At 40.7% G+C, this 12,371-nt stretch overlaps 1 long non-coding RNA gene across 1 annotated transcript; it reads left to right on the plus strand.

Annotated features, from left to right (window-relative positions):
• The first annotated feature begins 3,556 nt into the window (after positions 1 to 3,556).
• LOC135558985 (uncharacterized) lies at positions 3,557 to 6,802 on the plus strand. The gene is made up of 3 exons (XR_010458421.1): positions 3,557 to 5,256; positions 5,599 to 5,659; positions 6,713 to 6,802. It is a non-coding gene; the product is annotated as an uncharacterized LOC135558985 (long non-coding RNA).
• Positions 6,803 to 12,371: the final 5,569 nt, after the last annotated feature.

A 12,371-nucleotide genomic window follows, 5' to 3' on the forward strand; every position in this document is an offset into this window, starting at 1 on the left:
GATATTATGTAGTTAATTCGGAAAAAGTTTGACGTTGTAGGTGACTGACTTTTCGGTTCGTTTCGGTAGCCAGATGCAATGTAGAAAACGGAACGATTTCTCCTACACACAGATGCTTTCAGGAAAAACTGCGCATTTGGTATGTAACTGAGAGTCTCCTCATTGAAAACATCAGAAGCTCTTCAAAGGTAAATGATTTTATTTATTTGGTTATCTGGTTTTTGTGAAAATGTTGCGTGCTAAATGCTACTCAAAATGCTATGCTAGCTTTGCATACTCTTACACAAATTAGTCAATTTCTATGGTTCAAAAGCATATTTTGAAAATCTGAGATGACAGTGTTAAGAAAAGGCTAAGCTTGAGAGCAGACACATTATTTTCATTTTATTTGCGATTTTCAGAAATCGTTAACGTTGCGTTATGCTAATGAGCCTGAGGCTTTAGTCACGATCCCGGATCCGGGATGGGGAGTTCCAATTAAGAGAGCGATGCTGAATGGATGTAGACAAAAAAGAGCTCTCCAGTAGGTACCAAAATATTCAAGAGACTTTTTCTCAAAAGTGAGGTTACTAGTTTATCAACTTTCAAAGCAAAATTACGTTCTCATTGTTCCTCAACTGTAGTGTTTGATATACAATTTTCTAGCTCTGAGTCTCTACTTTTATCCAATGTTAAACCGAATCGAGCCAGTCGGTCACTTACAGGGCCTTTGGTTATCCTACAATGTATTAAATGTATATATAAAAAAAATCCTCTGCAATCTACACGCAATACCCCAGAATGACAAAGCAAAAACAGGTTTTTAGAAAGTTTGCTAATTTTATAACAAATTGAAAACAAAAATACCTTATTTACATAAGTATTAAGACTCTTTGTTATGAGACTTGAATATGAGCTTAGGTACATCCTGTTTACATTGATCATCCTTGAGATGTTTCTACAACTTGATTGGAGTCCACGTGTGGTAAATTCAATTGATTGGACATTATTTGGAAAGGCACACACCTGTCTATATAAAGTTGACAGTGCATGTCAGAGCAAAAACCAAGCCATGAGGTCGAAGGAATTGTCCGTAGAGTGTCAAGACAGGATTGTGTCGAGGCACAGATCTGGCGAAGGGAACCAAAACATTTCTGCAGCATTGAATGTCACAAAGCACAGTGGCCTCCGTAATTCTTAAATGGAAGGAGTTTGGAACCCCCAAGACTCTTCTTAGAGCTGGCCAAACTGCGAAATCTGGGAGAAGGGCCTTGGTCAGGGAGGTGACCAAGAACCCGATGGTCACTCTCACAGAGCTCTAGAGTTCCTCTGTGGAGATGGTTGTCCTTCTGGGAGTTTCTCCCATCTCTGCAGCACTCCATCAATCAGGCCTTTATGGTAGAGTGGCCAGACGGAAGCCGCTCCTCAAGTAAAAGGCACATGACAGCCCGCTTGGAGTTTGCCAAAAGGCACCTAAAGACTCTCAGACCATGAGAAACAATATTCTCAAATGTTCCATATGCACAAAAAGCTTATTTCTCTCAAATGTTGTGCACAAATTTGTTCCCATCCGTGTTAGTGAGCATTTTTCCTTTGCCAACATAATCCATCCACCTGACTGGTGTGGCATATCAAGAAGCTGATTATTAATCATGATTACACAGGTGCACCTTGTGCTGGTAAACGGCCACTCTAAAATGTGCAGTTTTTCAGACAACACAATGTCACATATCTCAGGTTTTGAGGGAGTGTGCAATTGGCATGCTGACTGCAGGGATGTCCACCAGAGCTGTTGCCAGAGAACTGAATGTTCATTTCTCTACCATAAGCTGCCTCCAACATTGTCTTAGAGAATTTGGCAGTGCGTCCAACTGGCCTAACAACCACAGACCATTTGTAACCACCCCAGCTGAGGACCTCCTCCACCTGCGGGACCATCTGAGACCGCTGATGAAAAACGGTGGAGTTGCGCAACCAAATAATTTCTGTCCGAAAACGTCTTAGCTTGTCGTCCTCACCAGGGTCTTAACCTGACTGCAGTTTGGCGTCGTATCCGACTTCAGTGGGCAAATGCTCACCTTCGATGGCCACTGGCACACTGGAGAAGTGTGCTCTTCGCGGATTAATCCCAGTTTCAACTGTACCGGGCAATGGCAGACGGTGTGTATGGCATCGTGTGGACGAACCGTGTGCTGATGTCAATGTGTTAAACAGATTGCCCCATGGTGGGATTATGGTATGGGCAGGCATAAGCTACTGACAATGAACCCAATTGCATTTAATCAATGGCAATTTGAATGCACAGAGGTACCATGATGAGATCCTGAGGCCCATTGTTGTGCCATTTATCCGCAGCCATCACCTAATGTTTCAGCATGATAATGTACAGCCCCATGTCGCAAGGATCTGTACACAATTTCTGGAAGCTGAAAATGTCCCAGTTCTTCCATGGTCTGCATATTCACCAGACATGTCACCCATTGAGCATGTTTGGGATGCTTTGGATCGATGTATGACAGCATGTTCCAGTTCCCGCAAATATCGAGCAACTTTGCACACCCATTGAAGTGGAACAACATTCCACAGGCCACAATCAACAGCCTGATCAACTCTATGCGAAGGAGTTGTCGCGCTGCATGAGTCAAATGGTGGTCACACACCGACTGATTTTCTGAACCACGCCTCTACCTTTTTTTGAAGGTATCAGTGGCCAACAGATAACATATGTGTATTCTGTCATGTGAAATCCATAGCATAGGGCCTAATTCATGTATTTCAATTGACTGATTTCCTTATATGAACTGTAACTCAGTAAAATCTTTCAAATTGTTACCTGTGTACCTACCTTTTTAACAAAGCAATAGGAGGGAGAAGCAAACCACTGTGCTCATTCTCATTCGCGACCCCTGCTGGTGGCAACAGGTATAAACAATTCCCAATGGAAATCGTTGGAAGACCAGAATACTAGTGGATTCTACTAGGGGTTCCCCAACTTTTTCAATCGGGGCCTCCCTTCCAGAATTGGGGGACATCCCGTGCACCCCCATTCCGTGCAAGTCTATTTCTGTGGGCACAAACACTGTTCATGACACAAACCGGTTTAAAGCAAATGTTCTTGCAATTCTATGCATTTGGCCACGTCTAATGTGTATTCATGTGATATGAGTGTCTAAAAAAATTACAACAATATCTATGATCTAAAAAAAAAATCGCAATTTAAAAAAACTGAGCTAATTGATCTGGACATTTCTGAAAAGTTATACATCTCTCTCTAAGGTATGCAAATGACTAACATGACAAGAGGAATTGATGATGCTTTTGACCCAATTTCAAAATTGCACCTTGTACATTCTACTATTAAAACTTTCAAAGGTAAATTTAAAGACGGACTGAGTTCCTGCCGACCCTGCGCGCTCCCCCTTGTGGGCGCAACCCACTGTTTGACACAACAATATCTAAACCATGTTTACATTACTTTATGGGCAGCCACAACTATACTGTACGAAAATAAACAAATTATAAATAAACGTCACAGAATATAAACCTACTATTTGTAGATCAGTCAGTCAGTCACAATTTACCCATGATACATTGTGGTTTTGATCCTATCGAACACGGCCATGGACTATTAGCTACATCACAAAATAACAGACTTTCGGGAGGGAAATAGTTTGATGTTTGGAAGATCGCCTTTACCTTGAAAAGACAGTTAAATGGCATCCCTTGCGAGGACAAGAACAAGATGTATGTCAGGAGGAAAAGTGCAGTATTATCACAAGGAAATGTATACTTGGAATACGGGTGAGGAATAGAGGGGAAAACAGAGGCAGGTGAGGTCTAAGAGAGGAGAAAAAGGGTGTTCGCGTCGGTTAGCGGGCGGGCGGAAAGAAAATGGCGGGCGGAAAAAAAGGGAGATTGGAAGAAAGTGTACGCAGAGTGAGCTGTACGCCGGATAGAAGACAGGAGACGAAATGGAAGTGAATGAGGGCGAAGTATCGGTGGTAGGTGCGGTAAAGTCATCGGAGATCGATGTATGCACCGATAATCAGGATGAAGAGTCTGTGACAGTAGGTGTGACGTTTATGTAGAAAGTGGACTCTTGCCTTTTGGCTGATTGATTTGTGGTTTCACGGTGGGTGGGAAAAAAGTGTTGGGTCATGTGGAATCGGAGAGGGTAACTAGAAGTGTAATTGTTTGTGTTTCTGTTGGGCAGAGGAAGAATGCGCTTGAAGTAAAACGAATGAGGGTAGGTAAAAGTGAAGCGTTTCGTTCTCAAGAAAAAGGCACAAATGAAAGGAGATATAACTGGGGTAGCAGTAGATATAGACGTTGACCAGTTGAAGGCAAAGATTCCCGGTGTATGTGATGCTCGGCGTTTGATGCGACGCAGACGGGGTGGGGTAACAGACTGTCTGTTCTTTTGAGTTTTGAAGCTGAGTCTTTGCCTGATAAAGTGAAGATGGGATCTATAAATGATCCTGTACGAGCGTATGTGCCGAATATGTTGATGTTACAGGTGTCAAGCTTATGGGCATGTGGCAGGAGGGAGGGTCCAAGGTGTGAGAAATGTGCATAAGGGCATGAGACAAAGGAATGTGTAGTATTTGGGGAATGTGTTAATTGTATGGGGTGCCCATGGAGCTGGGGATCAGAAATGTTCCGTGCGAGAGAAGCAGGTTGAGGTTTCTAGAGTTAAGAGTAGAGCAGAAGTTGTCATATGCTGAGGCGTTGGAGAAAGTAGAGGAAGATGGGAGAAGTGGTGAGAGTAGTAAAGATATACTAGTACAGAGGGATAGGCCAAAAAGTGAAAAGTTTCAGTAAGATTGGATTTTTAGCATTAACAGCAATGGTTATTAATTGTACTGCAGGAATAGATCAGAAGTCTCAGAAAATGTAGGTTGTGGTGGCAGCTGTAGAGAGGCATTTGGTTGTGCAGGACTTGACTGCAGGAGAGTTACAGGATGTGGTGATTTCCCATCCTTTTAGGGTGATGGCATGAGGTAGGAATAAATACATTTAATTAGTGGAGTATGGGGGTGTTACATTTTATTTTAAATAATTTTGAAATTAGTGAATAGTGTTTAGGACATTTTTCTACTTTAAGTATAAGGTCTTGTAGGTCTGGCAGTAATGGAACAAATTGGATGCAACCCTCGTTAACCTCATAGAAGGAGATGAAAACCTCCAATCGTCAACATGACTGGCTGCGTTTTGCTACAATCATTGTTTTATGGGTCCTTGGAAAACTAAATAGAGGCAGTGGGAGAACCTATTAAAGTAAGTAAAAATGTCACTAGTTAACTTTACATATCACCAGTTTGCTAACTTCATATTAGCTATCTTGATGTACTTTATTTATCGTTGTAACACCAAATGCATTTGTAGCTAGGTAGGTAACGTTAGCTAGCTAACAGCCATGGAAGAGGGTGAAAGGATTAGCTAGCACTTCCAGGTGTCAGAGAAGGGAGAGTAGACTACTCGGGGATAGGGAAGTTCCAGCCCCTAGCGAGAAACTGAGGACAGAGTGATATAGCATCGTAATATTAAGGGCTGTCTAACTTGAGTATAATGGAAAGGACAAAATGCAGCCTGTTTCCTTGTGATGTTTTCTGTCTGCAGATACAGAGAGCTGTCCAAGCCTGTCTGCAGATGAAGAGGTCCCAGTGAATGTCCCAAGAGAGTAAGGGTACATCCCTGTATGCCATGGAGTATATACCGTTTTAAAAGTCACACAATGTAGAAACCTATTACAACTGGAGCAGATCAACCTTGCTGGGTGTGCATGCTTCTGTTTTAGCCCAGCACTAAAACACCTTATTCAATATATTAAGCCTAATTAGTTAATAAGCCAGTGACCTAGTTTGCTCACCCAGTAGATCAAGGATCTGTGGCTTGAGGTTGGCCACCACTGGTATTGTCTTTTTTTTGGTTTACTGGAAATTGTTTTGGTAATAATAGCCTACTTGTTACTAAAATGTTTAACCTTTACATATGCGTTAGCTTACTTCACATTGAAATTGTTGATCCTTTGAAGTTGCGTTTAAACTTGTTTTAATTGTTAACTATTATTCAAGATTAACTAGTGTTGTTGATTAATCACAGATCACATTCTTGCAATAAAGAGGGGAAGGGAATCTGTCTCTAATTTGTCTGTTTTCTCAAATGAACATTACCTTTTTGTTCAGTCATAAGCTCTCCAATTAGTTTTATTTGATTCTCACAAAAAAAAAAAAATCAGGATATCAACCATGTGAACCCATTTTGCAGCTGATAATGGCATATAATGCCAGTGCAGCCATAGGCCTACAGCAGTGGTTCCCAACTCCAGTCCTTGAATACCCCCAACAGCACACATTTTTGTTGTAGCCCCAGGCAAACATACCTGATTCAACTCATTGAGGGCCTGATAATTAGTTGACAAGTGTGTTTGTCCGGGGCTACACTAAAGCTGTACTGTTGGGGATACTCAAGGACTGGAGTTGGGAACCACTGGCCCACAGTATAATGACCTTTGCCTTTTGGGCATTTGCAATGCACCCCTTCCTTACATTATGCATCTGAAGCATAGGATAGCTTAAATCACACACTGTTTACATATTGTTCAGCTATATGTTCTCAATTTAAAAACGATACCAGTAGACAACGTATATGAAGCTAGTCATTATGCTGGATTTTGCACATGCCTTGTGCTGACATTACATATTTTGTTTCAAATACAACCCTTGTAATCTAGGTGGTGAAATGTCTGGAAGCACGAGATGGGATCCTTAGCTTAAAACACACACAACTACTACTACCAAGTCCAATGCCAGATACTTTTCTCCAAGGTCTGAGTGGCACTGTGATAATGAAGATTGTTTGACGAAGACTACCACAACAATTACATTGTCTATGCTAAATGTGTTTAAATTGTTAGGCTATAAGAAATAATTTCTATTCAATGGAACTAGGCAAAGCAAAGATTACTATTTTAATTTCACCCATACAACAATGTAGCCTATTAAAGTACAGTATGTTTACAATATCATAAACAGTATTTTACATGTTCCAGATTACATTTTACATACTCATACAGTTTTGTCTTGACAAAGTGAAGGTGCTCTACTCAAATGGAATCAACAGAATCATTCAGATTGACCAAAGCTCATCATATAACAACCATCTTGTATAATTGAGTGAAGTCTCATTTCCTATTTGGAAAAGGACAAAGTACTGGAAATAGAAACGGATGCTTCTGCAGCATTGCTCATCTTCACAGTGGGTATCCATTCAGCATGGGTTTCTTAATAATAGAGGTCAACTGGGGAGCCTACAGTAGTACATAAAATGAAAAGCACACCTGATTTTAGAATATCACTTCTTCAGGCCACCTATACCATCAGGACTCTTAATTGTTTGGTTGTGTTTAATTCATTCTGGTGTTAATACCATATAAAGATTACATATATTCTTGGGCTGGAACAAGCAATAGTCAACACAGCAGGTTGTCCTATCCTATTGAGGTCTTTTTCCTATGTTGTAATGTGCATACATTTTCACTCTTATGAATAAAGTTCAACAAATTTCACTGGGTTATCATATCATAAAATATAACCACAAGCTTTTTTGGAAAATAATGTCCTCCAGGCAATATGGATGTCATATTGTACAATTTGTGGCTCCCCTTTTCATGATCATGGCTAGAAGGGATCCAGTTTTTGTAAAAAATGAACGTCATATTTGATATTTCGTAACAAATATCAGAAGCTGGATCCCTTTTAGCCAGGACCCCTTTTTCATAGGCCTTGATAACATGGATGCATTCAAGGCAAGGTCGTTTTTATTGGTCTGTTGTCAGTGTCAGTAGGGTAGGCTGCCATCGTATTAAAAAACATTCTGCTAATTCCTCCAGTCATATAAAGTGTAGTATAATTGCATGAAAAGTTTATCAAAAGGCCACATTATTCCCATGCGAAGGAAACAGCTCTGATATTGCCTATGAACCTATGTCGCTAACGTTACGCGCTTATTAATAGCCTAAATTATCACTATCCAATCTACTCATCATATGAATAGTAGATTTACATTAGTCTGCAAATGCGATGATAGAGGCACACAATTCTTTGTTATAAATGTGCATTTTAATGGTGAAAAATAGCTTCCCTAAAACTTTAAACTCACGCGACACATGCTAATTGATAGACTACCGGCTATCCTGCTAGCTAATTTAGTGTTGTTGCTAACAAAACTCGAAATCGATATGACTTGATTTACCAGTGATGAAATTATCGTAGCAGACCAGTTACTGACAGCTGTCTGTGATCAGGCCTTTACAAGCAAAACGGTTTCTTCGCTTTTCTGACAGTTTTTGAGTCTTCTCACTGGTGTCACCAATTGTGTTTCATGATTGCCGGGAATCTTTAAACATGTTTTTTTTCCCGTCGTCTTTCCTGCCTTGTGAGAGCAGCCAAATACTCTACAGAAAATTACCGTGGTAATGAATCAACACGTTTTAGGCACTGTTATCATTTAGTTTGGGGAAGCCACTCGGTTGTTGTCAGAAGAATAAAGGCGGTGGTCTTCCAACATGGCAGCCAGGAGGCGTCGTGCGTCAACTGCGAGCCCTCTATTGTTGTCTACGCCATCTCAAGCTAGTCTCAAAATGATATGGCAAGTAGACTACAGTACCTACAAGGAACAAAGTAATCATAAGGTTGCCTAACACCAAATGCAATTAGAAAGTAATTCATCCCTATGTGTGAGATGTATGTGGGTTTTTTTTTAATATGCCATAAAACTAACTTTTCTGGAACACAGTTCAAATAAATAAATTGATCGGGAAAGAAATTCGTGGAACATTTTTCATGATGAAAATACATATCCATAATATATTATTTTGTATGGGGGTGTGATATTTATGTTCTTAAAATTTATGATCATACATTTAAAAATATGTCACGTTTATATATGAGTTTTAAATATACAGTGCGTTCGGAAAGTATTCAGATATCTTTCATTTATTTCCACTTTTTATTACGTTACAGCCTTACTTTAAAATTGATTAAATTGTTTTTCTCCCTCATCAATCTACACACAATACCCCATAATGACTAAGCAAAAACAGGTTAAGAAATTTTGGCAAATGTATTTTTTTTAAAAACAACAGAAATTTCACATTTATGTAAGTATTCAGACCCTTTACTCGGTACTTTGTTGAATCACCTTTGGCAGAAATGACGCTACAAGCTTGGCACACCTGAATTTGAAGAGTTTTTCCCATTCTTCTCTGCAGATCCTCTCAAGCTCTGTCGGGTTGGATGGGGAGCGTCGGCGCATAGCTATTTTCAGGTCTCCAGAGATGTTCGATCGGGTTCAAGTCCGGGCTCTGGCTGTGCCACTCAAGGACATTCAGAGACTTAATGCAGGACTGGCTTCGCAACATCTTGGCTGTGTACTTATGGTCGTTGTCCTGTTGGAAGGTGAACCTTCGTCCCAGTCTGAGGTCCTGTACGCTCTGGAGCAGGTTTTCATCAAGAATCTCGCTGTACTTTGCTCCGTTCATCATTCCCTCGATCCTAATTAGTCTCCCAGTCCCTGCCGCTGAAAAACATCACCACAGCATGATGCTCCCACCACCATGCTTCACCGTAGGGATGGTGCCAGGTGTCCTCCTGGCTTGAGGCTTGGTATTCAGGCAAAAGAGTTCAATCAAGGTTTCATCAGACCAGAAAATCTTGTTTCTCATCATCTTACACTTATCTCCATCACTAGCTTTAAGCACCAACTGTCAGAGCAGCTCACAGATTACTGCACCTGTACATAACCCACCTATAATTTAGCCCAAACAACTACCTCTTTCCCTACTGTATTTTATTTATTTATTTAGCTCCTTTGCACCCCATTATTTTTATTTCTACTTTGCACATTCTTCCACTGCAAATCTACCATTCCAGTGTTTTACTTGCTATATTGTATTTACTTTGCCACCATGGCCTTTTTTTGCCTTTACCTCCCTTATCTCACCTCATTTGCTCACATCTTATATAGACTTGTTTGTGCTGTATTATTGACTATGTTTGTTTTACTCCATGTGTAACTCTGTGTCGTTGTATGTGTCGAACTGCTTTGCTTTATCTTGGCCAGGTCGCAATTGTAAATGAGAACTTGTTCTCAACTTGCCTACCTGGTTAAATAAAGGTGAAATAAAATACAGAAAAAAAATCTGAGTCCATTAGCTGCTTTTTGGCAAACTTCAAGCGGGCTGTCATGTGCCTTTTACTGAGGAGTGGCTTCCGTCTGGCCACTCTACCATAAAGGCGTGATTGGTGAAGTTCTGAAAATATATTTGTCCTTCTGGAAGGTTCTCCCATCTCCACAGAGGGTCTCTGTCAGAGTGACCATCGGGTTCTTTGTCACCTCCCTGACCAAGGCACTTTTCCCCCAATTGCTCAGTTTGGCCGGGCGGCCAGCACTAAGAAGAGTCTTGGTGGTTCCAAACTTCTTCCATTGAAGAATGATGGAAGCCACTGTTGTCTTGGGTACCTTCAATGCTGCAAACATTTTTTGGCACTCTTCCCCAGATCTGTGCCTTGACACAATTCTGTCTCTGAGCTCTACGGATAATTCCTTTGACCTCATGTCTTGGTTTTTGCTTTGACATGCACTGTCAACTGTGGGACCTTGTATAGACAGGTGTGTTCCTTTCTAAATCATGTCCAATCAATTGAATTTACCACAGCTGGACTCCAATCAAGTTGTAGAAACATCTCAAGGATGATCAATGGAAACAGGATGCACCTGAGGATGCACTTGATTTCTTATGTAAATAAGGTCTATAAGGTCATATATGGCCATATATTACTTTACAGTATAGGGTCTCTGGTCTTACCGCCTTAGTGGATCACGCCACCAGTAGAGGTCGCCAGCTTGTAGTCCTAAAAAACGGATATGAGTTAGCGGTTTCTACTTCTGGTTCATTGGCCATTCCTATGGAGGAAATTAATGGGGAAAGAATGGGGTTTTGGGATCAATGCCTTAAATAAGGTCTGAGGTTAACACAGGCTTAGGAGTTCTTCTACATTTTGTTCTATTTGCATTTGTATTTATTAAGGATCCCCAGCTACTCTTCCTGGGGTCCAGCAACATTTTATACAGTTGAAAATATTACATGACATTACATTTCATAACATTTTACCCAATTTATTTAGTCTGTTACCTCAGGCCCTACTCCACTATCACATATTTACAATACAATATCCATGTGTAAGTGTGTGTCTTATCATGTGTACATGTGTCTGTGCCTGTGTGTATGTTTCTCTTCACAGTCCCCGCTGTTCCATAAGGTGTATTTTTATCTGTTTTTAAAATCTGATTCCACTGCTTGCATCAGTTACATGATGTTGAATAGAGTTCCAAGTAGCCATGGCTCTATGTAGTACTGTGCGCCTCCCATAGTCTGTTCTTGACTTGGGGATTGTGAAGAGACCTTTGGTGGCATGCCTTGTGGGGTATGCATGGGCTTCTGAGCTGTGTGCTGGTAGTTTAACACCTCTGTGCATTCAGCATGTCAACACTTTTTACAAATACAAGTAGTGATGAAGTCAATTTCTCCTCCACTTTGAGTCATGAGAGATTTACATGCATATTATTAATGTCAGCTCTCCAAGTACATTTAAGGGCCAGCCGTGCTGCCCTGTTCTGAGCCAATTGTAATTTTCCGAGGTCCCTCTTTGTGGCACCTGACCACACGACTGAACAGTAGTCTATGTGTGACAAAACTAGAGCCACTAGGACTTGCCTTGTTTATAGTGTTGTTGAAAAGTCAGAGCAGCCCTTTATTATGGATAGACTTGTCCCCATCTTAGATACTGTTGTATCAGTATGTTATGTCCATGACAGGGTTACACCAAGCAGTTTCGTCACCTCAACTTGCTCAATTTCCACATTGTTTAGTACAATATTTAGTTGAGGTTTAGGGTTTAGTGAATGATTCGTCCCAAATACAATGCTTTTAGTTTTTGAAATATTTATGACTAACTTATTCCTTACCACCCATTCTGAAACTAACTGCAGCTCTTTGTTAAGTGTTGCAGTGATTTCACTTGCTGTAGTAGCTGACGTGTATAGTGTTGAGTCATCCGCATACATAGACATACTGGCTTTACTCAAGGCCAGTGGCATGTCACTAGTAAAAACTAAAATAAAAAGTAAGGGGCCTAGACAGCTGCCCTTGGGAATTCCTGATTCTTCCTGGATTGTGTTGGAGAGGTTTCCTTTAAAGAACACCCTCTGTATTCTGTTAGACAGGTAACTCTTTATCCACAATAGAGCAGGGGGTAGAAAGCCATAACACATATGTTTTTCTGTCAGCAGACTGATCGATAATGTCAAAAGCCACACTGAAGTCTAACAAA

Source organism: Oncorhynchus masou, chromosome 17 (genome assembly GCF_036934945.1).
Source record: "Oncorhynchus masou masou isolate Uvic2021 chromosome 17, UVic_Omas_1.1, whole genome shotgun sequence".
In the NCBI taxonomy this organism is placed as follows: Eukaryota; Metazoa; Chordata; class Actinopteri; order Salmoniformes; family Salmonidae; genus Oncorhynchus; species Oncorhynchus masou.